The sequence below is a fragment of the Coloeus monedula genome (genome assembly GCF_965178545.1).
Source record: "Coloeus monedula genome assembly, chromosome: 3".
In the NCBI taxonomy this organism is placed as follows: Eukaryota; Metazoa; Chordata; class Aves; order Passeriformes; family Corvidae; genus Coloeus; species Coloeus monedula.
In genome coordinates, this window is record NC_138783.1 from 71,755,687 (window position 1) to 71,781,961 (window position 26,275).

Here is a 26,275-nt window from a genome sequence, read left to right on the forward strand (position 1 = left end):
TGGGGCAGTACCGCACTCCTCTTGACATTACTTTCGCATTGTCAGTGTCCCTGGAGCTCTGGGCTTTGTGGTTTTCGGAACCCTAACCCTAGGCGTAACCCTAACCTTAGCTTTAGGCTCAGCCTAAGAAAGAGCATTGGGCTGAGTTGGGTTCCAATGAGGAGGCCATTGAAGATGCAAATGTGGGGCAGTACCACACTCCGCTTGGCATTCCTTTTGCATTGTCAGTGTCCCTGGAGCTCTTGGCTTTGTGGTTTTCTGAACCCTAACCCTAGGCGTAACACTAACTCTGGCCCTGGGCGCAGCCTAATAGAAATCATTGGGCTGAGTTGGGTTCCAATGAGGAGGCCATTGAAGATGCAAATGTGGGGCAGTACCACACTCCGCTTGGCATTCCTTTTGCATTGTCAGTGTCCTTGGAGCTCTGGACTTTGTGGTTTTCTGAACCCTAACCCTAGGCGTAACACTAACTCTGGCCCTGGGCGCAGCCTAATAGAAATCATTGGGCTGAGTGTGGCTCCAATGAGGAAGCCACTGAGGCTGGTATGTTGGGGCAGTACTGCGCTCCCCTTGGCACGCCTTTTGCATTGTCAGTGTCCCTGGAGCTCTGGGCTTTGTGGTTTTCTGAACCCTAACCCTAGGCGTAACCCTCACTCTAGCCCTAGGCGCCGCTTAAGACGCAGCATTGGGCTGAGTTGGGTTCCAAAGTGGAAGTCACTGAGGCTGGTATGTTAGGGCAGTACCGCGCTCCGCTTGCCATTGCTTTCGCATTGTCAGTATCCCTGGAGCTCTGGGCTTTGTGGTTTTCTGAACCCTAGTCCGAGGCGTAACACTAACTCTGGCCCTGGGCAGAGTCTAAGACACAGCATTGGGCTGAGTGTGGCTCCAATGAGGAAGTCACTGAGGCTGGTGTGTTGGGGCAGTACCGCGCTCCCCCTGTCATTCCTTTTGCATTGTCAGTGTCCGTGGAGCTCTGGGCTTTGTGGTTTTACGAACCCTAACCCTAGGCGTAACCCTAACCCTAGTCCTAGGCACAACCTAAGACACAGCATTGGGCTGAGTCAGGTTCCAAAGAGGAAGCCACTGAGGCTGGTGTGTTAGGGCAGTACCGCGCTCCCCCTCTCATTCCTTTCGCATTGTCAGTGTCCTTGGAGCTCTGGGCTTTGTGGTTTTCGGAACCCTAACCCTAGGCGTAAACCTAACTCTAGCCCTAGGCGCCGCTTAAGATGCAGCATTGGGCTGAGTTGGGTTCCAAAGTGGAAGTCACTGAGGCTGGTGTGTTGGGGCAGTACCGCGCTCCCCTTGGCATTCCTTCCGCATTGTCAGTGTCCCTGGAGGTCTGGGCTTTGTGGTTTTCTGAACCCTAACCCTAGGCATAACCCTAACCCTAGTCCGAGGTGCAGCCTAAGAAAGAGCTTTGGGCTGAGTTTGGTTCCGATGACGAGGCCATTGAAGATGCAATTGTGGGGCAGTACCGCGCTCCCCATGGCATGCCTTTCGCATTGTCAGTGTCTGTGGAGCTCTGGGCTTTGTGGTTTTACGAACCCTAACCCTAGGCGTAACCCTAACCATAGCCCTAGGCACAGCCTAAGACACAGCATTGGGCTGAGTCAGGTTCCAAAGAGGAAGCCACTGAGGCTGGTGTGTTGGGGCAGTACCGCGTTCCCCTTGGCATTCCTTTTGCATTGTCAGTGTCCCTGGAGGTCTGGGCTTTGTGGTTTTCTCAACCCTAACCCTAGGCCTAACCCTAACCCTAGCCCTAGGCGCAGGCTAAGCAACAGCATTGGGCTGAGTTGGGTTCCAGTGAGGAGGCCATTGAGGACCCAATTTTGTGGCAGTACCGCCCTCTGCTTGGCATTCCTTTCGCATTGTCAGTGTCCGTGGAACTCTAGGCATTATCGTTTTCTGAACCCTAACCCTAGGCGTAACCCTAACCCGAGCCCTAGGCTCAGCCTAAGAAAGAGCATTGGGCTGAGTTGGGTTCCAATGAGGAGGCCATTGAAGATGCAAATGTGGGGCAGTACCACACTCCGCTTGGCATTCCTTTTGCATTGTCAGTGTCCTTGGAGCTCTGGACTTTGTGGTTTTCTGAACCCTAACCCTAGGCGTTACACTAACTCTGGCCCTGGGCGCAGCCTAATAGAAATCATTGGGCTGAGTGTGGCTCCAATGAGGAAGCCACTGAGGCTGGTATGTTGGGGCAGTACTGCACTCCTCTTGACATTCCTTTTGCATTGTCAGTGTCCCTGGAGCTCTGGGCTTTGTGGTTTTCTGAACCCTAACCCTAGGCGTAACCGTAACCCTAGCCCTAGGCTCAGCCTAAGAAAGAGCACTGGTCTGAGTTTGGTTCCAATGAGGAAGCCACTGAGGCTGGTGTGTTGGGGCAGTACCGCGCTCCCCTTGGCATTCATTTTGCATTGGCAGTGTCCTTGGAGCTCTGGACTTTGTGGTTTTCTGAACCCTAACCCTAGGCGCAACACTAACTCTGGCCCTGGGCGCAGCCTAATAGAAATCATTGGGCTGAGTGTGGCTCCAATGAGGAAGCCACTGAGGCTGGTATGTTGGGGCAGTACCGCGCTCCCCTTGGCACGCCTTTTGCATTGTCAGTGTCCGTGGAGCTCTGGACTTTGTGGTTTTCTGAACCCTAACCCTAGGCGTAACCCTAACCCTAGCCCTAGGCGCAGCCTAAGACACAGCGTTGGGCTGAGTTGGGTTCCAATGATGAGGCCGTTGAGGACCCAAATTTGGAGCAGTATCGCGCTCCCCCTGGCATTCCTTTTGCATTGTCAGTGTCCCTGGAGCTCTGGGCTTTGTGGTTTTCGGAACCCTAACCCTAGGTGTAACCCTAACCCTAGCCCAGGCTCAGCCTAAAACAGAGCATTGGGCAGAGTTGGGTTCCAATGAGGAAGCCACTGAGGCTGGTGTGTTGGGGCAGTACCGCGCTCCCCTTGGCATTCATTTTGCATTGGCAGTGTCCTTGGATCTCTGGACTTTGTGGTTTTCTGAACCCTAACCCTAGGCGAAACACTATCTCTGGCACTGGGCGCAGCCTAAGACACCGCACTGGGTTGAGTCGGGTTCCAAAGAGGAAGCCACTGAGGCTGGTGTGTTGGGGCAGTACCGCGCTCCCCTTGGCACGCCTTTTGCATTGTCAGTGTCCGTGGAGCTCTGGGTTCTGTAGTTTTCTGAACCCTAACCCTAGGCGTAACCCTAACCCTAGCCCTAGGCACAGCCTAAGACACAGCGTTGGGCTGAGTTGGGTTCCAATGATGAGGCCATTGAGGTCCCAATTTTGGAGCAGTACTGCGCTCCCCTTGGCACGCCTTTTGCATTGTCAGTGTCCCTGGAGCTCTGGGCTTTGTGGTTTTCGGAACCCTAACCCTAGGCGTAACCCTAACCCTAGCCCTAGGCTCAGCCTAAGACATCGCATTGGGTTGAGTCGGGTTCCAATGAGGAGGCCATTGAAGATGCAAATGTGGGGCAGTACCACACTCCGCTTGGCATTCCTTTTGCATTGTCAGTGTCCCTGGAGCTCTGGGCTTTGTGGTTTTCTCAACCCTAACCCTAGGCGTAACCCTAACCCTAGCCCTAGGCGCAGCCTAAGCAACTGCATTGGGCTGAGTTGGGTTCCAATGAGGAAGCCACTGAGGCTGGTATGTTGGGGCAGTACCGCACTCCTCTTAACATTACTTTCGCAGTGTCAGTGTCCCTGGAGGTCTGGGCTTTGTGGTTTTCTGAACCCTAACCCTAGGCGTAACCCTAACCCTAGCCCTAGGCTCAGCCTAAGAAAGAGCATTGGGCTGAGTTGGGTTCCAATGAGGAGGCCATTGAAGATGCAAATGTGGGGCAGTACCACACTCCGCTTGGCATTCCTTTTGCATTGTCAGTGTCCTTGGAGCTCTGGACTTTGTGGTTTTCTGAACCCTAACCCTAGGCGTTACACTAACTCTGGCCCTGGGCGCAGCCTAATAGAAATCATTGGGCTGAGTGTGGCTCCAATGAGGAAGCCACTGAGGCTGGTATGTTGGGGCAGTACTGCACTCCTCTTGACATTCCTTTTGCATTGTCAGTGTCCCTGGAGCTCTGGGCTTTGTGGTTTTCTGAACCCTAACCCTAGGCGTAACCCTAACCCTAGCCCTAGGCTCAGCCTAAGAAAGAGCACTGGTCTGAGTTTGGTTCCAATGAGGAAGCCACTGAGGCTGGTGTGTTGGGGCAGTACCGCGCTCCCCTTGGCATTCATTTTGCATTGGCAGTGTCCTTGGAGCTCTGGACTTTGTGGTTTTCTGAACCCTAACCCTAGGCGTTACACTAACTCTGGCCCTGGGCGCAGCCTAATAGAAATCATTGGGCTGAGTGTGGCTCCAATGAGGAAGCCACTGAGGCTGGTATGTTGGGGCAGTACCGCACTCCTCTTGACATTCCTTTTGCATTGTCAGTGTCCGTGGAGCTCTGGACTTTGTGGTTTTCTGAACCCTAACCCTAGGCGTAACCCTAACCCTAGCCCTAGGCGCAGCCTAAGACACAGCGTTGGGCTGAGTTGGGTTCCAATGATGAGGCCGTTGAGGACCCAAATTTGGAGCAGTATCGCGCTCCCCCTGGCATTCCTTTTGCATTGTCAGTGTCCCTGGAGCTCTGGGCTTTGTGGTTTTCGGAACCCTAACCCTAGGTGTAACCCTAACCCTAGCCCAGGCTCAGCCTAAAACAGAGCATTGGGCAGAGTTGGGTTCCAATGAGGAAGCCACTGAGGCTGGTGTGTTGGGGCAGTACCGCGCTCCCCTTGGCATTCATTTTGCATTGGCAGTGTCCTTGGATCTCTGGACTTTGTGGTTTTCTGAACCCTAACCCTAGGCGAAACACTATCTCTGGCACTGGGCGCAGCCTAAGACACCGCACTGGGTTGAGTCGGGTTCCAAAGAGGAAGCCACTGAGGCTGGTGTGTTGGGGCAGTACCGCGCTCCCCTTGGCACGCCTTTTGCATTGTCAGTGTCCGTGGAGCTCTGGGTTCTGTAGTTTTCTGAACCCTAACCCTAGGCGTAACCCTAACCCTAGCCCTAGGCACAGCCTAAGACACAGCGTTGGGCTGAGTTGGGTTCCAATGATGAGGCCATTGAGGTCCCAATTTTGGAGCAGTACTGCGCTCCCCTGGGCACGCCTTTTGCATTGTCAGTGTCCGTGGAGCTCTGGGCTTTGTGGTTTTCGGAACCCTAACCCTAGGCCTAACCCTAACCCTAGTCTGAGGTGCAGCCTAAGAAAGAGCTTTGGGCTGAGTCAGGTTCCAAAGAGGAAGTCACTGAGGCTGGTGTGTTGGGGCAGTACCCCGCTCCCCCTGTCATTCCTTTTGCATTGTCAGTGTCCGTGGAGCTCTGGGCTTTGTGGTTTTCTGAACCCTAACCCTAGGCGTAACCCTAACCCTAGCCCTAGGCGCAGCCTAAGACACAGCGTTGGGCTGAGTTGGGTTCCAATGACGAGGCCGTTGAGGACCCAAATTTGGAGCAGTATCGTGCTCCCCCTGGCATTCCTTTTGCATTGTCAGTGTCCCTGGAGCTCTGGGCTTTGTGGTTTTCGGAACCCTAACCCTAGGCGTAACCCTAACCCTAGCCCTAGGCTCAGCCTAAGACATCGCATTGGGTTGAGTCGGGTTCCAATGAGGAGGCCATTGAAGATGCAAATGTGGGGCAGTACCACACTCCGCTTGGCATTCCTTTTGCATTGTCAGTGTCCCTGGAGCTCTGGGCTTTGTGGTTTTCTCAACCCTAACCCTAGGCGTAACCCTAACCCTAGCCCTAGGCGCAGCCTAAAACAGAGCATTGGGCTGAGTTGGGTTCCAATGAGGAAACCACTGAGGCTGGTGTGTTGGGGCAGTACCGCGCTCCCCTTGGCATTCATTTTGCATTGTCAGTGTCCTTGGAGCTCTGGACTTTGTGGTTTTCGGAACCCTAACCCTAGGCGTAACACTAACTCTGGCCCTAGGCGCAGCCTAATAGAAATCATTGGGCTGAGTGTGGCTCCAATGAGGAAGCCACTGAGGCTAGTATGTTGGGGCAGTACTGCGCTCCCCTTGGCACGCCTTCTGCATTGTCAGTGTCCCTGGAGCTCTGGGCTTTGTGGTTTTCTCAACCCTAACCCTAGGCGAAACACTAACTCTGGCACTGGGCGCAGACTAAGACACCGCACTGGGTTGAGTTGGGTTCCAATGAGGAAGCCACTGAGGCTGGTGTGTTGGGGCAGTACCGCGCTCCCCTTGGCATTCATTTTGCATTGGCAGTGTCCTTGGAGCTCTGGACTTTGTGGTTTTCTGAACCCTAACCCTAGGCGAAACACTAACTCTGGCCCTGGGCGCAGCCTAATAGAAATCATTGGGCTGAGTGTGGCTCCAATGAGGAAGCCACTGAGGCTGGTATGTTGGGGCAGTACTGCGCTCCCCTTGGCACGCCTTCTGCATTGTCAGTGTCCCTGGAGCTCTGGGCTTTGTGGCTTTCTCAACCCTAACCCTAGGTGAAACACTAACTCTGGCACTGAGCGCAGCCTAAGACACCGCACTGGGTTGAGTTGGGTTCCAATGAGGAAGCCACTGAGGCTGGTGTGTTGGGGCAGTACCGCGCTCCCCTTGGCACGCCTTTTGCATTGTCAGTGTCCGTGGAGCTCTGGGCTTTGTGGTTTTCGGAACCCTAACCCTAGGCCTAACCCTAGCCCTAGTCTGAGGTGCAGCCTAAGAAAGAGTTTTGGGCTGAGTCAGGTTCCAATGAGGAAGTCACTGAGGCTGGTGTGTTGGGGCAGTACCGTGCTCCCCCTGGCATTCCTTTTGCATTGTCAGTGTCCGTGGAGCTCTGGGCTTTGTGGTTTTCTGAACCCTAGTCCGAGATGTAACACTAACTCTGGCCCCGGGCAGAGTCTAAGACACAGCATTGGGTTGAGTTTGGCTCCAATGAGGAAGTCACTGAGGCTGGTGTGTTGGGGCAGTACCGCGCTCCCCCTGTTATTCCTTCCGCATTGTCAGTGTCCTTGGAGCTCTGGGCTTTGTGGTTTTCTGAACCCTAACCCTAGGCCTAACCCTAACCCTAGTCCGAGGTGCAGCCGAAGAAAGAGCTTTGGGCTGAGTTTGGTTCCGATGACGAGGCCATTGAAGATGCAATTGTGGGGCAGTACCGCGCTCCCCATGGCATGCCTTTCGCATTGTCACTGTCTGTGGAGCTCTGGGCTTTGTGGTTTTACGAACCCTAACATAAGGCGTAACCCTAACCATAGCCCTAGGCACAGCCTAAGACACAGCATTGGGCTGAGTCAGGTTCCAAAGAGGAAGCCACTGAGGCTGGTGTGTTGGGGCAGTACCCCGCTCCCCTTGGCACGCCTTTTGCATTGTCGCTATCCTTGGAGCTCTGGCTTTTGTGGTTTTCTGAACCCTAACCTGAGGCGTAACCCTAACCCTGACCAGAGTCGCAACCTAAGAAAGAGCATTGGGCTGAGTCGGGTTCCAATGAGGAAGCCACTGAGGCTGGTGTGTTGGGGCAGTACCGCGCTCCCCTTGGCATTCCTTTTGCATTGTCAGTGTCCCTGGAGGTCTGGGCTTTGTGGTTTTCTCAACCCTAACCCTAGGCGTAACCCTAACCCTAGCCCTAGGCACAGGCTAAACAACAGCATTGGGCTGAGTTGGGTTCCAGTGAGGAGGCCATTGAGGACCCAATTTTGTGGCAGTACCGCCCTCTGCTTGGCATTCCTTTTGCATTATCAGTGTCCGTGGAACTCTAGGCATTATCGTTTTCTGAACCCGAACTCTAGGCGTAACCCTAACCCGAGCCCTAGGCGCAGCCTAAGACAGAGCATTGGGCTGAGTCAGGTTCCAATGAGGAACTCACTGAGGCTGGTGTTTTGGGGCAGTACCGCGCTCCGCTTGCCATTGCTTTCGCATTGTCAGTGTCCCTGGAGCTCTGGGCTTTGTGGTTTTCTGAACCCTAACCCTAGGCGTAACCCTAACCCTAGCCCTAGGCGCTGCCTAAGCAACAGCATTGGGCTGAGTTGGGTTCCAAAGAGGAAGTCACTGAGGCTGGTGTGTTGGGGCAGTACCGCGCTCCCCCTGTCATTCCTTTTGCATTGTCAGTGTCCGTGGAGCTCTGGGCTTTGTGGTTTTCTGAACCCTAACCCTAGGCGTAACCCTAACCCTAGCCCTAGGCTCAGCCTAAAACAGAGCATTGGGCTGAGTTGGGTTCCAATGAGGAAGCCACTGAGGCTGGTGTGTTGGGGTAGTACCGCGCTCCTCTTGGCATTCATTTTGCATTGTCAGTGTCCTTGGAGCTCTGGACTTTGTGGTTTTCGGAACCCTAACCCTAGGCGTAACACTAACTCTGGCCCTGGGCGCAGCCTAATAGAAATCATTGGGCTGAGTGTGGCTCCAATGAGGAAGCCACTGAGGCTGGTATGTTGGGGCAGTACTGCGCTCCCCTTGGCACGCCTTCTGCATTGTCAGTGTCCCTGGAGCTCTGGACTTTGTGGTTTTCTCAACCCTAACCCTAGGCGAAACACTATCTCTGGCACTGGGCGCAGCCTAAGACACCGCACTGGGTTGAGTCGGGTTCCAAAGAGGAAGCCACTGAGGCTGGTGTGTTGGGGCAGTACCGCGCTCCCCTTGGCACGCCTTTTGCATTGTCAGTGTCCGTGGAGCTCTGGGTTCTGTAGTTTTCTGAACCCTAACCCTAGGCGTAACCCTAACCCTAGCCCTAGGCACAGCCTAAGACACAGCGTTGGGCTGAGTTGGGTTCCAATGAGGAGGCCATTGAGGACCCAATTTTGGAGCAGTACTGTGCTCCCCTTGGCACGCCTTTTGCATTGTCAGTGTCCGTGGAGCTCTGGGCTTTGTGGTTTTCTGAACCCTAACCCTAGGCCTAACCCTAACCCTAGCCCTAGGCTCAGCCTAAAACAGAGCATTGGGCTGAGTTGGGTTCCAATGAGGAAGCCACTGAGGCTGGTGTGTTGGGGTAGTACCGCGCTCTGCTTGGCATTCATTTTGCATTGTCAGTGTCCTTGGAGCTCTGGACTTTGTGGTTTTCGGAACCCTAACCCTAGGCGTAAATCTAACTCTAGCCCTAGGCGCCGCTTAAGACGCAGCATTGGGCTGAGTTGGGTTCCAAAGTGGAAGTCACTGAGGCTGGTGTATTGGGGCAGTACCGCGCTCCCCTTGGCATTCCTTCCGCATTGTCAGTGTCCCTGGAGGTCTGGGCTTTGTGGTTTTCTGAACCCTAACCCTAGGCCTAACCCTAACCCTAGTCCGAGGTGCAGCCTAAGAAAGAGCTTTGGGCTGAGTTTGGTTCCGATGACGAGGCCATTGAAGATGCAATTGTGGGGCAGTACCGCGCTCCCCATGGCATGCCTTTCACATTGTCAGTGTCCCTGGAGCTCTGGGCTTTGTGGTTTTCTGAACCCTAACCCTAGGCGTAACCCTAACCATAGGCCTAGGCACAACCTAAGACACAGCATTGGGCTGAGTCAGGTTCCAAAGAGGAAGCCAGTGAGGCTGGTATGTTGGGGCAGTACCGCGCACCCCTTGGCATTCCTTTTGCATTGTCGCTATCCCTGGAGCTCTGGCTTTTGTGGTTTTCGGAACCCTAACCCGAGGCTTAACCCTAACCCTGACCAGAGTCGCAACCTAAGAAAGAGCATTGGGCTGAGTCGGGTTCCAATGAGGAAGCCACTGAGGCTGGTGTGTTGGGGCAGTACCGCGTTCCCCTTGGCATTCCTTTTGCATTGTCAGTGTCCCTGGAGGTCTGGGCTTTGTGGTTTTCTCAACCCTAACCCTAGGCCTAACCCTAACCCTAGCCCTAGGCGCAGGCTAAGCAACAGCATTGGGCTGAGTTGGGTTCCAGTGAGGAGGCCATTGAGGACCCAATTTTGTGGCAGTACCGCCCTCTGCTTGGCATTCCTTTCGCATTGTCAGTGTCCGTGGAACTCTAGGCATTATCGTTTTCTGAACCCTAACCCTAGGCGTAACCCTAACCCGAGCCCTAGGCGCAGCCTAAGACAGAGCATTGGGCTGAGTCAGGTTCCAAAGAGGAAGTCACTGAGGCTGGTGTGTTGGGGCAGTACTGCGCTCCGCTTGCCATTGCTTTCGCATTGTCAGTGTCCCTGGAGCTCTGGGCTTTGTGGTTTTCTGAACCCTAACCCGAGGCGTAGCCCTAACCCTAGCCCTAGGCGCGGCCTAAAACAGAGCATTGGGCTGTGTCGGGTTCCAAAGAGGAACTCACTGAGGGTGGTGTGTTGGGGCAGTACCGTGCTCAGCTTGCCATTGCTTTTGCATTGTCAGTGTCCCTGGAGCTCTGGGCTTTGTGGTTTTCGGAACCCTAACCCTAGGCGTAACCCTAACCCTAGCCCTAGGCGCAGCCTAAGCAACTGCATTGGGCTGAGTCAGGTTCCAATGAGGAAGCCACTGAGGCTGGTATGTTGGGGCAGTACCGCACTCCTCTTAACATTACTTTCGCAGTGTCAGTGTCCCTGGAGGTCTGGGCTTTGTGGTTTTCTGAACCCTAACCCTAGGCGTAACCCTAACCCTAGCCCTAGGCTCAGCCTAAGAAAGAGCATTGGGCTGAGTTGGGTTCCAATGAGGAGGCCATTGAAGATGCAAATGTGGGGCAGTACCACACTCCGCTTGGCATTCCTTTTGCATTGTCAGTGTCCCTGGAGCTCTGGACTTTGTGGTTTTCGGAACCCTAACCCTAGGCGTAACCGTAACCCTAGCCCTAGGCTCAGCCTAAGAAAGAGCACTGGTCTGAGTTTGGTTCCAATGAGGAAGCCACTGAGGCTGGTGTGTTGGGGCAGTACCGCGCTCCCCTTGGCATTCATTTTGCATTGGCAGTGTCCTTGGAGCTCTGGACTTTGTGGTTTTCTGAACCCTAACCCTAGGCGTAACACTAACTCTGGCCCTGGGCGCAGCCTAATAGAAATCATTGGGCTGAGTGTGGCTCCAATGAGGAAGCCACTGAGGCTGGTATGTTGGGGCAGTACCGCGCTCCCCTTGGCACGCCTTTTGCATTGTCAGTGTCCGTGGAGCTCTGGACTTTGTGGTTTTCTGAACCCTAACCCTAGGCGTAACCCTAACCCTAGCCCTAGGCGCAGCCTAAGACACAGCGTTGGGCTGAGTTGGGTTCCAATGATGAGGCCGTTGAGGACCCAAATTTGGAGCAGTATCGCGCTCCCCCTGGCATTCCTTTTGCATTGTCAGTGTCCCTGGAGCTCTGGGCTTTGTGGTTTTCGGAACCCTAACCCTAGGTGTAACCCTAACCCTAGCCCAGGCTCAGCCTAAAACAGAGCATTGGGCAGAGTTGGGTTCCAATGAGGAAGCCACTGAGGCTGGTGTGTTGGGGCAGTACCGCGCTCCCCTTGGCATTCATTTTGCATTGTCAGTGTCCTTGGATCTCTGGACTTTGTGGTTTTCTGAACCCTAACCCTAGGCGAAACACTATCTCTGGCACTGGGCGCAGCCTAAGACACCGCACTGGGTTGAGTCGGGTTCCAAAGAGGAAGCCACTGAGGCTGGTGTGTTGGGGCAGTACCGCGCTCCCCTTGGCACGCCTTTTGCATTGTCAGTGTCCGTGGAGCTCTGGGTTCTGTAGTTTTCTGAACCCTAACCCTAGGCGTAACCCTAACCCTAGCCCTAGGCACAGCCTAAGACACAGCGTTGGGCTGAGTTGGGTTCCAATGATGAGGCCATTGAGGTCCCAATTTTGGAGCAGTACTGCGCTCCCCTTGGCACGCCTTTTGCATTGTCAGTGTCCGTGGAGCTCTGGGCTTTGTGGTTTTCGGAACCCTAACCCTAGGCCTAACCCTAACCCTAGTCTGAGGTGCAGCCTAAGAAAGAGCTTTGGGCTGAGTCAGGTTCCAAAGAGGAAGTCACTGAGGCTGGTGTGTTGGGGCAGTACCCCGCTCCCCCTGTCATTCCTTTTGCATTGTCAGTGTCCGTGGAGCTCTGGGCTTTGTGGTTTTCTGAACCCTAACCCGAGGCTTAACCCTAACCCTGACCAGAGTCGCAACCTAAGAAAGAGCATTGGGCTGAGTCGGGTTCCAATGAGGAAGCCACTGAGGCTGGTGTGTTGGGGCAGTACCGCGTTCCCCTTGGCATTCCTTTTGCATTGTCAGTGTCCCTGGAGGTCTGGGCTTTGTGGTTTTCTCAACCCTAACCCTAGGCCTAACCCTAACCCTAGCCCTAGGCGCAGGCTAAGCAACAGCATTGGGCTGAGTTGGGTTCCAGTGAGGAGGCCATTGAGGACCCAATTTTGTGGCAGTACCGCCCTCTGCTTGGCATTCCTTTCGCATTGTCAGTGTCCGTGGAACTCTAGGCATTATCGTTTTCTGAACCCTAACCCTAGGCGTAACCCTAACCCGAGCCCTAGGCGCAGCCTAAGACAGAGCATTGGGCTGAGTCAGGTTCCAAAGAGGAAGTCACTGAGGCTGGTGTGTTGGGGCAGTACTGCGCTCCGCTTGCCATTGCTTTCGCATTGTCAGTGTCCCTGGAGCTCTGGGCTTTGTGGTTTTCGGAACCCTAACCCGAGGCGTAGCCCTAACCCTAGCCCTAGGCGCGGCCTAAAACAGAGCATTGGGCTGTGTCGGGTTCCAAAGAGGAACTCACTGAGGGTGGTGTGTTGGGGCAGTACCGTGCTCAGCTTGCCATTGCTTTTGCATTGTCAGTGTCCCTGGAGCTCTGGGCTTTGTGGTTTTCGGAACCCTAACCCTAGGCGTAACCCTAACCCTAGCCCTAGGCGCAGCCTAAGCAACTGCATTGGGCTGAGTCAGGTTCCAATGAGGAAGCCACTGAGGCTGGTATGTTGGGGCAGTACCGCACTCCTCTTAACATTACTTTCGCAGTGTCAGTGTCCCTGGAGGTCTGGGCTTTGTGGTTTTCTGAACCCTAACCCTAGGCGTAACCGTAACCCTAGCCCTAGGCTCAGCCTAAGAAAGAGCATTGGGCTGAGTTGGGTTCCAATGAGGAGGCCATTGAAGATGCAAATGTGGGGCAGTACCACACTCCGCTTGGCATTCCTTTTGCATTGTCAGTGTCCTTGGAGCTCTGGACTTTGTGGTTTTCTGAACCCTAACCCTAGGCGTTACACTAACTCTGGCCCTGGGCGCAGCCTAATAGAAATCATTGGGCTGAGTGTGGCTCCAATGAGGAAGCCACTGAGGCTGGTATGTTGGGGCAGTACTGCACTCCTCTTGACATTCCTTTTGCATTGTCAGTGTCCCTGGAGCTCTGGGCTTTGTGGTTTTCTGAACCCTAACCCTAGGCGTAACCCTAACCCTAGCCCTAGGCTCAGCCTAAGAAAGAGCACTGGTCTGAGTTTGGTTCCAATGAGGAAGCCACTGAGGCTGGTGTGTTGGGGCAGTACCGCGCTCCCCTTGGCATTCATTTTGCATTGGCAGTGTCCTTGGAGCTCTGGACTTTGTGGTTTTCTGAACCCTAACCCTAGGCGTAACACTAACTCTGGCCCTGGGCGCAGCCTAATAGAAATCATTGGGCTGAGTGTGGCTCCAATGAGGAAGCCACTGAGGCTGGTATGTTGGGGCAGTACCGCGCTCCCCTTGGCACGCCTTTTGCATTGTCAGTGTCCGTGGAGCTCTGGACTTTGTGGTTTTCTGAACCCTAACCCTAGGCGTAACCCTAACCCTAGCCCTAGGCGCAGCCTAAGACACAGCGTTGGGCTGAGTTGGGTTCCAATGATGAGGCCGTTGAGGACCCAAATTTGGAGCAGTATCGCGCTCCCCCTGGCATTCCTTTTGCATTGTCAGTGTCCCTGGAGCTCTGGGCTTTGTGGTTTTCGGAACCCTAACCCTAGGTGTAACCCTAACCCTAGCCCAGGCTCAGCCTAAAACAGAGCATTGGGCAGAGTTGGGTTCCAATGAGGAAGCCACTGAGGCTGGTGTGTTGGGGCAGTACCGCGCTCCCCTTGGCATTCATTTTGCATTGGTAGTGTCCTTGGAGCTCTGGACTTTGTGGTTTTCTGAACCCTAACCCTAGGCGTAACACTAACTCTGGCCCTGGGCGCAGCCTAATAGAAATCATTGGGCTGAGTGTGGCTCCAATGAGGAAGCCACTGAGGCTGGTATGTTGGGGCAGTACCGCGCTCCCCTTGGCACGCCTTTTGCATTGTCAGTGTCCGTGGAGCTCTGGACTTTGTGGTTTTCTGAACCCTAACCCTAGGCGTAACCCTAACCCTAGCCCTAGGCGCAGCCTAAGACACAGCGTTGGGCTGAGTTGGGTTCCAATGATGAGGCCGTTGAGGACCCAAATTTGGAGCAGTATCGCGCTCCCCCTGGCATTCCTTTTGCATTGTCAGTGTCCCTGGAGCTCTGGGCTTTGTGGTTTTCGGAACCCTAACCCTAGGTGTAACCCTAACCCTAGCCCAGGCTCAGCCTAAAACAGAGCATTGGGCAGAGTTGGGTTCCAATGAGGAAGCCACTGAGGCTGGTGTGTTGGGGCAGTACCGCGCTCCCCTTGGCATTCATTTTGCATTGGCAGTGTCCTTGGATCTCTGGACTTTGTGGTTTTCTGAACCCTAACCCTAGGCGAAACACTATCTCTGGCACTGGGCGCAGCCTAAGACACCGCACTGGGTTGAGTCGGGTTCCAAAGAGGAAGCCACTGAGGCTGGTGTGTTGGGGCAGTACCGCGCTCCCCTTGGCACGCCTTTTGCATTGTCAGTGTCCGTGGAGCTCTGGGTTCTGTAGTTTTCTGAACCCTAACCCTAGGCGTAACCCTAACCCTAGCCCTAGGCACAGCCTAAGACACAGCGTTGGGCTGAGTTGGGTTCCAATGATGAGGCCATTGAGGTCCCAATTTTGGAGCAGTACTGCGCTCCCCTTGGCACGCCTTTTGCATTGTCAGTGTCCGTGGAGCTCTGGGCTTTGTGGTTTTCGGAACCCTAACCCTAGGCCTAACCCTAACCCTAGTCTGAGGTGCAGCCTAAGAAAGAGCTTTGGGCTGAGTCAGGTTCCAAAGAGGAAGTCACTGAGGCTGGTGTGTTGGGGCAGTACCCCGCTCCCCCTGTCATTCCTTTTGCATTGTCAGTGTCCGTGGAGCTCTGGGCTTTGTGGTTTTCTGAACCCTAACCCGAGGCTTAACCCTAACCCTGACCAGAGTCGCAACCTAAGAAAGAGCATTGGGCTGAGTCGGGTTCCAATGAGGAAGCCACTGAGGCTGGTGTGTTGGGGCAGTACCGCGTTCCCCTTGGCATTCCTTTTGCATTGTCAGTGTCCCTGGAGGTCTGGGCTTTGTGGTTTTCTCAACCCTAACCCTAGGCCTAACCCTAACCCTAGCCCTAGGCGCAGGCTAAGCAACAGCATTGGGTTGAGTTGGGTTCCAGTGAGGAGGCCATTGAGGACCCAATTTTGTGGCAGTACCGCCCTCTGCTTGGCATTCCTTTCGCATTGTCAGTGTCCGTGGAACTCTAGGCATTATCGTTTTCTGAACCCTAACCCTAGGCGTAACCCTAACCCGAGCCCTAGGCGCAGCCTAAGACAGAGCATTGGGCTGAGTCAGGTTCCAAAGAGGAAGTCACTGAGGCTGGTGTGTTGGGGCAGTACTGCGCTCCGCTTGCCATTGCTTTCGCATTGTCAGTGTCCCTGGAGCTCTGGGCTTTGTGGTTTTCGGAACCCTAACCCGAGGCGTAGCCCTAACCCTAGCCCTAGGCGCGGCCTAAAACAGAGCATTGGGCTGTGTCGGGTTCCAAAGAGGAACTCACTGAGGGTGGTGTGTTGGGGCAGTACCGTGCTCAGCTTGCCATTGCTTTTGCATTGTCAGTGTCCCTGGAGCTCTGGGCTTTGTGGTTTTCGGAACCCTAACCCTAGGCGTAACCCTAACCCTAGCCCTAGGCGCAGCCTAAGCAACTGCATTGGGCTGAGTCAGGTTCCAATGAGGAAGCCACTGAGGCTGGTATGTTGGGGCAGTACCGCACTCCTCTTAACATTACTTTCGCAGTGTCAGTGTCCCTGGAGGTCTGGGCTTTGTGGTTTTCTGAACCCTAACCCTAGGCGTAACCCTAACCCTAGCCCTAGGCTCAGCCTAAGAAAGAGCATTGGGCTGAGTTGGGTTCCAATGAGGAGGCCATTGAAGATGCAAATGTGGGGCAGTACCACACTCCGCTTGGCATTCCTTTTGCATTGTCAGTGTCCTTGGAGCTCTGGACTTTGTGGTTTTCTGAACCCTAACCCTAGGCGTTACACTAACTCTGGCCCTGGGCGCAGCCTAATAGAAATCATTGGGCTGAGTGTGGCTCCAATGAGGAAGCCACTGAGGCTGGTATGTTGGGGCAGTACTGCACTCCTCTTGACATTCCTTTTGCATTGTCAGTGTCCCTGGAGCTCTGGGCTTTGTGGTTTTCTGAACCCTAACCCTAGGCGTAACCCTAACCCTAGCCCTAGGCTCAGCCTAAGAAAGAGCACTGGTCTGAGTTTGGTTCCAATGAGGAAGCCACTGAGGCTGGTGTGTTGGGGCAGTACCGCGCTCCCCTTGGCATTCATTTTGCATTGGCAGTGTCCTTGGAGCTCTGGACTTTGTGGTTTTCTGAACCCTAACCCTAGGCGTAACACTAACTCTGGCCCTGGGCGCAGCCTAATAGAAATCATTGGGCTGAGTGTGGCTCCAATGAGGAAGCCACTGAGGCTGGTATGTTGGGGCAGTACCGCGCTCCCCTTGGCACGCCTTTTGCATTGTCAGTGTCCGTGGAGCTCTGGACTTTGTGGTTTTCTGAACCCTAACCCTAGGCGTAACCCTAACCCTAGCCCTAGGCGCAGCCTAAGACACAGCGTTGGGCTGAGTTGGGTTCCAATGATGAGGCCGTTGAGGACCCAAATTTGGAGCAGTATCGCGCTCCCCCTGGCATTCCTTTTGCATTGTCAGTGTCCCTGGAGCTCTGGGCTTTGTGGTTTTCGGAACCCTAACCCTAGGTGTAACCCTAACCCTAGCCCAGGCTCAGCCTAAAACAGAGCATTGGGCAGAGTTGGGTTCCAATGAGGAAGCCACTGAGGCTGGTGTGTTGGGGCAGTACCGCGCTCCCCTTGGCATTCATTTTGCATTGGCAGTGTCCTTGGATCTCTGGACTTTGTGGTTTTCTGAACCCTAACCCTAGGCGAAACACTATCTCTGGCACTGGGCGCAGCCTAAGACACCGCACTGGGTTGAGTCGGGTTCCAAAGAGGAAGCCACTGAGGCTGGTGTGTTGGGGCAGTACCGTACTCCCCTTGGCACGCCTTTTGCATTGTCAGTGTCCGTGGAGCTCTGGGTTCTGTAGTTTTCTGAACCCTAACCCTAGGCGTAACCCTAACCCTAGCCCTAGGCACAGCCTAAGACACAGCGTTGGGCTGAGTTGGGTTCCAATGATGAGGCCATTGAGGTCCCAATTTTGGAGCAGTACTGCGCTCCCCTTGGCACGCCTTTTGCATTGTCAGTGTCCGTGGAGCTCTGGGCTTTGTGGTTTTCGGAACCCTAACCCTAGGCCTAACCCTAACCCTAGTCTGAGGTGCAGCCTAAGAAAGAGCTTTGGGCTGAGTCAGGTTCCAAAGAGGAAGTCACTGAGGCTGGTGTGTTGGGGCAGTACCCCGCTCCCCCTGTCATTCCTTTTGCATTGTCAGTGTCCGTGGAGCTCTGGGCTTTGTGGTTTTCTGAACCCTAACCCTAGGCCTAACCCTAACCCTAGCCCTAGGCGCAGCCTAAGACACAGCGTTGGGCTGAGTTGGGTTCCAATGACGAGGCCGTTGAGGACCCAAATTTGGAGCAGTATCGTGCTCCCCCTGGCATTCCTTTTGCATTGTCAGTGTCCCTGGAGCTCTGGGCTTTGTGGTTTTCGGAACCCTAACCCTAGGCGTAACCCTAACCCTAGCCCTAGGCTCAGCCTAAGACATCGCATTGGGTTGAGTCGGGTTCCAATGAGGAGGCCATTGAAGATGCAAATGTGGGGCAGTACCACACTCCGCTTGGCATTCCTTTTGCATTGTCAGTGTCCCTGGAGCTCTGGGCTTTGTGGTTTTCTCAACCCTAACCCTAGGCGTAACCCTAACCCTAGCCCTAGGCGCAGCCTAAAACAGAGCATTGGGCTGAGTTGGGTTCCAATGAGGAAACCACTGAGGCTGGTGTGTTGGGGCAGTACCGCGCTCCCCTTGGCATTCATTTTGCATTGGCAGTGTCCTTGGAGCTCTGGACTTTGTGGTTTTCGGAACCCTAACCCTAGGCGTAACACTAACTCTGGCCCTAGGCGCAGCCTAATAGAAATCATTGGGCTGAGTGTGGCTCCAATGAGGAAGCCACTGAGGCTAGTATGTTGGGGCAGTACTGCGCTCCCCTTGGCACGCCTTCTGCATTGTCAGTGTCCCTGGAGCTCTGGGCTTTGTGGTTTTCTCAACCCTAACCCTAGGCGAAACACTATCTCTGGCACTGGGCGCAGACTAAGACACCGCACTGGGTTGAGTTGGGTTCCAATGAGGAAGCCACTGAGGCTGGTGTGTTGGGGCAGTACCGCGCTCCCCTTGGCATTCATTTTGCATTGGCAGTGTCCTTGGAGCTCTGGACTTTGTGGTTTTCTGAACCCTAACCCTAGGCGAAACACTAACTCTGGCCCTGGGCGCAGCCTAATAGAAATCATTGGGCTGAGTGTGGCTCCAATGAGGAAGCCACTGAGGCTGGTATGTTGGGGCAGTACTGCGCTCCCCTTGGCACGCCTTCTGCATTGTCAGTGTCCCTGGAGCTCTGGGCTTTGTGGCTTTCTCAACCCTAACCCTAGGTGAAACACTAACTCTGGCACTGAGCGCAGCCAAAGACACCGCACTGGGTTGAGTTGGGTTCCAATGAGGAAGCCACTGAGGCTGGTGTGTTGGGGCAGTACCGCGCTCCCCTTGGCACGCCTTTTGCATTGTCAGTGTCCGTGGAGCTCTGGGCTTTGTGGTTTTCGGAACCCTAACCCTAGGCCTAACCCTAGCCCTAGTCTGAGGTGCAGCCTAAGAAAGAGTTTTGGGCTGAGTCAGGTTCCAATGAGGAAGTCACTGAGGCTGGTGTGTTGGGGCAGTACCGTGCTCCCCCTGGCATTCCTTTTGCATTGTCAGTGTCCGTGGAGCTCTGGGCTTTGTGGTTTTCTGAACCCTAGTCCGAGATGTAACACTAACTCTGGCCCCGGGCAGAGTCTAAGACACAGCATTGGGTTGAGTTTGGCTCCAATGAGGAAGTCACTGAGGCTGGTGTGTTGGGGCAGTACCGCGCTCCCCCTGTTATTCCTTCCGCATTGTCAGTGTCCTTGGAGCTCTGGGCTTTGTGGTTTTCTGAACCCTAACCCTAGGCCTAACCCTAACCCTAGTCCGAGGTGCAGCCTAAGAAAGAGCTTTGGGCTGAGTTTGGTTCCGATGACGAGGCCATTGAAGATGCAATTGTGGGGCAGTACCGCGCTCCCCATGGCATGCCTTTCGCATTGTCACTGTCTGTGGAGCTCTGGGCTTTGTGGTTTTACGAACCCTAACATAAGGCGTAACCCTAACCATAGCGCTAGGCACAGCCTAAGACACAGCATTGGGCTGAGTCAGGTTCCAAAGAGGAAGCCACTGAGGCTGGTGTGTTGGGGCAGTACCCCGCTCCCCTTGGCACGCCTTTTGCATTGTCGCTATCCTTGGAGCTCTGGCTTTTGTGGTTTTCTGAACCCTAACCTGAGGCGTAACCCTAACCCTGACCAGAGTCGCAACCTAAGAAAGAGCATTGGGCTGAGTCGGGTTCCAATGAGGAAGCCACTGAGGCTGGTGTGTTGGGGCAGTACCGCGCTCCCCTTGGCATTCCTTTTGCATTGTCAGTGTCCCTGGAGGTCTGGGCTTTGTGGTTTTCTCAACCCTAACCCTAGGCGTAACCCTAACCCTAGCCCTAGGCACAGGCTAAACAACAGCATTGGGCTGAGTTGGGTTCCAGTGAGGAGGCCATTGAGGACCCAATTTTGTGGCAGTACCGCCCTCTGCTTGGCATTCCTTTTGCATTATCAGTGTCCGTGGAACTCTAGGCATTATCGTTTTCTGAACCCGAACTCTAGGCGTAACCCTAACCCGAGCCCTAGGCGCAGCCTAAGACAGAGCATTGGGCTGAGTCAGGTTCCAATGAGGAACTCACTGAGGCTGGTTTTTTTTTGGGCAGTACCGCGCTCCGCTTGCCATTGCTTTCGCATTGTCAGTGTCCCTGGAGCTCTGGGCTTTGTGGTTTTCTGAACCCTAACCCTAGGCGTAACCCTAACCCTAGCCCTAGGCGCAGCCTAAGCAACAGCATTGGGCTGAGTTGGGTTCCAAAGAGGAAGTCACTGAGGCTGGTGTGTTGGGGCAGTACCGCGCTCCCCCTGTCATTCCTTTTGCATTGTCAGTGTCCGTGGAGCTCTGGGCTTTGTGGTTTTCTGAACCCTAACCCTAGGCGTAACCCTAACCCTAGCCCTAGGCTCAGCCTAAAACAGAGCATTGGGCTGAGTTGGGTTCCAATGAGGAAGCCACTGAGGCTGGTGTGTTGGGGTAGTACCGCGCTCCTCTTGGCATTCATTTTGCATTGTCAGTGTCCTTGGAGCTCTGGACTTTGTGGTTTTCGGAACCCTAACCCTAGGCGTAACACTAACTCTGGCCCTGGGCGCAGCCTAATAGAAATCATTGGGCTGAGTGTGGCTCCAATGAGGAAGCCACTGAGGCTGGTATGTTGGGGCAGTACTGCGCTCCCCTTGGCACGCCTTCTGCATTGTCAGTGTCCCTGGAGCTCTGGACTTTGTGGTTTTCTCGACCCTAACCCTAGGCGAAACACTATCTCTGGCACTGGGCGCAGCCTAAGACACCGCACTGGGTTGAGTCGGGTTCCAAAGAGGAAGCCACTGAGGCTGGTGTGTTGGGGCAGTACCGCGCTCCCCTTGGCACGCCTTTTGCATTGTCAGTGTCTGTGGAGCTCTGGGTTTTGTAGTTTTCTGAACCCTAACCCTAGGCGTAACCCTAACCCTAGCCCTAGGCACAGCCTAAGACACAGCGTTGGGCTGAGTTGGGTTCCAATGAGGAGGCCATTGAGGACCCAATTTTGGAGCAGTACTGTGCTCCCCTTGGCACGCCTTTTGCATTGTCAGTGTCCGTGGAGCTCTGGGCTTTGTGGTTTTCTGAACCCTAACCCTAGGCCTAACCCTAACCCTAGCCCTAGGCTCAGCCTAAAACAGAGCATTGGGCTGAGTTGGGTTCCAATGAGGAAGCCACTGAGGCTGGTGTGTTGGGGTAGTACCGCGCTCTGCTTGGCATTCATTTTGCATTGTCAGTGTCCTTGGAGCTCTGGACTTTGTGGTTTTCGGAACCCTAACCCTAGGCGTAAATCTAACTCTAGCCCTAGGCGCCGCTTAAGACGCAGCATTGGGCTGAGTTGGGTTCCAAAGTGGAAGTCACTGAGGCTGGTGTATTGGGGCAGTACCGCGCTCCCCTTGGCATTCCTTCCGCATTGTCAGTGTCCCTGGAGGTCTGGGCTTTGTGGTTTTCTGAACCCTAACCCTAGGCCTAACCCTAACCCTAGTCCGAGGTGCAGCCTAAGAAAGAGCTTTGGGCTGAGTTTGGTTCCGATGACGAGGCCATTGAAGATGCAATTGTGGGGCAGTACCGCGCTCCCCATGGCATGCCTTTCGCATTGTCAGTGTCCCTGGAGCTCTGGGCTTTGTGGTTTTCTGAACCCTAACCCTAGGCGTAACCCTAACCATAGGCCTAGGCACAACCTAAGACACAGCATTGGGCTGAGTCAGGTTCCAAAGAGGAAGCCAGTGAGGCTGGTATGTTGGGGCAGTACCGCGCTCCCCTTGGCATTCCTTTTGCATTGTCGCTATCCCTGGAGCTCTGGCTTTTGTGGTTTTCGGAACCCTAACCCGAGGCTTAACCCTAACCCTGACCAGAGTCGCAACCTAAGAAAGAGCATTGGGCTGAGTCGGGTTCCAATGAGGAAGCCACTGAGGCTGGTGTGTTGGGGCAGTACCGCGTTCCCCTTGGCATTCCTTTTGCATTGTCAGTGTCCCTGGAGGTCTGGGCTTTGTGGTTTTCTCAACCCTAACCCTAGGCCTAACCCTAACCCTAGCCCTAGGCGCAGGCTAAGCAACAGCATTGGGCTGAGTTGGGTTCCAGTGAGGAGGCCATTGAGGACCCAATTTTGTGGCAGTACCGCCCTCTGCTTGGCATTCCTTTCGCATTGTCAGTGTCCGTGGAACTCTAGGCATTATCGTTTTCTGAACCCTAACCCTAGGCGTAACCCTAACCCGAGCCCTAGGCGCAGCCTAAGACAGAGCATTGGGCTGAGTCAGGTTCCAAAGAGGAAGTCACTGAGGCTGGTGTGTTGGGGCAGTACTGCGCTCCGCTTGCCATTGCTTTCGCATTGTCAGTGTCCCTGGAGCTCTGGGCTTTGTGGTTTTCGGAACCCTAACCCTAGGCGTAACCCTAACCCTAGCCCTAGGCGCAGCCTAAGCAACTGCATTGGGCTGAGTCAGGTTCCAATGAGGAAGCCACTGAGGCTGGTATGTTGGGGCAGTACCGCACTCCTCTTAACATTACTTTCGCAGTGTCAGTGTCCCTGGAGCTCTGGGCTTTGTGGTTTTCGGAACCCTAACCCTAGGCGTAACCCTAACCCTAGCCCTAGGCTCAGCCTAAGAAAGAGCACTGGTCTGAGTTTGGTTCCAATGAGGAAGCCACTGAGGCTGGTGTGTTGGGGCAGTACCGCGCTCCCCTTGGCATTCATTTTGCATTGGCAGTGTCCTTGGAGCTCTGGACTTTGTGGTTTTCTGAACCCTAACCCTAGGCGTAACACTAACTCTGGCCCTGGGCGCAGCCTAATAGAAATCATTGGGCTGAGTGTGGCTCCAATGAGGAAGCCACTGAGGCTGGTATGTTGGGGCAGTACCGCGCTCCCCTTGGCACGCCTTTTGCATTGTCAGTGTCCGTGGAGCTCTGGACTTTGTGGTTTTCTGAACCCTAACCCTAGGCGTAACCCTAACCCTAGCCCTAGGCGCAGCCTAAGACACAGCGTTGGGCTGAGTTGGGTTCCAATGATGAGGCCGTTGAGGACCCAAATTTGGAGCAGTATCGCGCTCCCCCTGGCATTCCTTTTGCATTGTCAGTGTCCCTGGAGCTCTGGGCTTTGTGGTTTTCGGAACCCTAACCCTAGGTGTAACCCTAACCCTAGCCCAGGCTCAGCCTAAAACAGAGCATTGGGCAGAGTTGGGTTCCAATGAGGAAGCCACTGAGGCTGGTATGTTGGGGCAGTACCGCGCTCCCCTTGGCATTCATTTTGCATTGGCAGTGTCCTTGGAGCTCTGGACTTTGTGGTTTTCTGAACCCTAACCCTAGGCGAAACACTATCTCTGGCACTGGGCGCAGCCTAAGACACCGCACTGGGTTGAGTCGGGTTCCAAAGAGGAAGCCACTGAGGCTGGTGTGTTGGGGCAGTACCGCGCTCCCCTTGGCACGCCTTTTGCATTGTCAGTGTCCGTGGAGCTCTGGGTTCTGTAGTTTTCTGAACCCTAACCCTAGGCGTAACCCTAACCCTAGCCCTAGGCACAGCCTAAGACACAGCGTTGGGCTGAGTTGGGTTCCAATGATGAGGCCATTGAGGTCCCAATTTTGGAGCAGTACTGCGCTCCCCTTGGCACGCCTTTTGCATTGTCAGTGTCCGTGGAGCTCTGGGCTTTGTGGTTTTCGGAACCCTAACCCTAGGCCTAACCCTAACCCTAGTCTGAGGTGCAGCCTAAGAAAGAGCTTTGGGCTGAGTTTGGTTCCAAAGTGGAAGTCACTGAGGCTGGTGTGTTGGGGCAGTACCCCGCTCCCCCTGTCATTCCTTTTGCATTGTCAGTGTCCGTAAAGCTCTGGGCTTTGTGGTTTTCTGAACCCTAACCCTAGGCCTAACCCTAACCCTAGCCCTAGGCGCAGCCTAAGACACAGCGTTGGGCTGAGTTGGGTTCCAATGACGAGGCCGTTGAGGACCCAAATTTGGAGCAGTATCGTGCTCCCCCTGGCATTCCTTTTGCATTGTCAGTGTCCCTGGAGCTCTGGGCTTTGTGGTTTTCGGAACCCTAACCCTAGGCGTAACCCTAACCCTAGCCCTAGGCTCAGCCTAAGACATCGCATTGGGTTGAGTCGGGTTCCAATGAGGAGGCCATTGAAGATGCAAATGTGGGGCAGTACCACACTCCGCTTGGCATTCCTTTTGCATTGTCAGTGTCCCTGGAGCTCTGGGCTTTGTGGTTTTCTCAACCCTAACCCTAGGCGTAACCCTAACCCTAGCCCTAGGCGCAGCCTAAAACAGAGCATTGGGCTGAGTTGGGTTCCAATGAGGAAACCACTGAGGCTGGTGTGTTGGGGCAGTACCGCGCTCCCCTTGGCATTCATTTTGCATTGGCAGTGTCCTTGGAGCTCTGGACTTTGTGGTTTTCGGAAACCTAACCCTAGGCGTAACACTAACTCTGGCCCTAGGCGCAGCCTAATAGAAATCATTGGGCTGAGTGTGGCTCCAATGAGGAAGCCACTGAGGCTAGTATGTTGGGGCAGTACTGCGCTCCCCTTGGCACGCCTTCTGCATTGTCAGTGTCCCTGGAGCTCTGGGCTTTGTGGTTTTACGAACCCTAACACTAGGCGTAACCCTAACCATAGGCCTAGGCACAGCCTAAGACACAGCATTTGGCTGAGTCAGGTTCCAAAGAGGAAGCCACTGAGGCTGGTGTGTTGGGGCAGTACTGCGCTCCCCTTGGCACGCCTTTTGCATTGTCGCTATCCTTGGAGCTCTGGCTTTTGTGGTTTTCTGAACCCTAACCCGAGGGGTAACCCTAACCCTGACCAGAGTCGCAACCTAAGAAAGAGCATTGGGCTGAGTCAGGTTCCAATGAGGAAGCCACTGAGGCTGGTGTGTTGGGGCAGTACCGCATTCCCCTTGGCATTCCTTTTGCATTGTCAGTGTCCCTGGAGGTCTGGGCTTTGTGGTTTTCTGAACCCTAACCCTAGGCGTAACCCTAACCCTAGCCCTAGGCACAGGCTACGCAACAGCATTGGGCTGAGTTGGGTTCCAGTGAGGAGGCCATTGAGGACCCAATTTTGTGGCAGTACCGCCCTCTGCTTGGCATTCCTTTCGCATTGTCAGTGTCCGTGGAACTCTAGGCATTATCGTTTTCTGAACCCTAACCCTAGGCGTAACCCTAACCCGAGCCCTAGGCGCAGCCTAAGACACAGCGTTGGGCTGAGTTGGGTTCCAATGAGGAGGCCATTGAGGACCCAATTTTGGAGCAGTACCGTGCTCCCCCTGGCATTCCTTTTGCATTGTCAGTGTCCGTGGAGCTCTGGGCTTTGTGGTTTTCGGAACCCTAACCCTAGGCGTAACCCTAACCCTAGCCCTAGGCTCAGCCTAAGAAAGAGCATTGGGCTGAGTTGGGTTCCAATGAGGAAGCCACTGAGGCTGGTGTGTTGGGGCAGTACCGCGCTCCCCTTGGCATTCATTTTGCATTGGCAGTGTCCTTGGAGCTCTGGACTTTGTGGTTTTCTGAACCCTAACCCTAGGCGTAACCCTAACCCTAGCCCTAGGCTCAGCCTAAGAAAGAGCATTGGGCTGAGTTGGGTTCCAATGAGGAGGCCATTGAAGATGCAAATGTGGGGCAGTACCACACTCCGCTTGGCATTCCTTTTGCATTGTCAGTGTCCTTGGAGCTCTGGACTTTGTGGTTTTCTGAACCCTAACCCTAGGCGTAACACTAACTCTGGCCCTGGGCGCAGCCTAATAGAAATCATTGGGCTGAGTGTGGCTCCAATGAGGAAGCCACTGAGGCTGGTATGTTGGGGCAGTACTGCGCTCCCCTTGGCACGCCTTTTGCATTGTCAGTGTCCCTGGAGCTCTGGGCTTTGTGGTTTTCTCAACCCTAACGCTAGGCGTAACACTATCTCTGGCACTGGGCGCAGCCTAAGACACCGCACTGGGTTGAGTTGGGTTCTAATGAGGAAGCCACTGAGGCTGGTGTGTTGGGACAGTACCGCGCTCCCCTTGGCACGCCTTTTGCATTGTCAGTGTCCGTGGAGCTCTGGGCTTTGTGGTTTTCTGAACCCTAACCCTAGGCCTAACCCTAACCCTAGCCCTAGGCTCAGCCTAAAACAGAGCATTGGGCTGAGTTGGGTTCCAATGAGGAAGCCACTGAGGCTGGTGTGTTGGGGTAGTACCGCGCTCTGCTTGGCATTCATTTTGCATTGTCAGTGTCCTTGGAGCTCTGGACTTTGTGGTTTTCGGAACCCTAACCCTAGGCGTAAATCTAACTCTAGC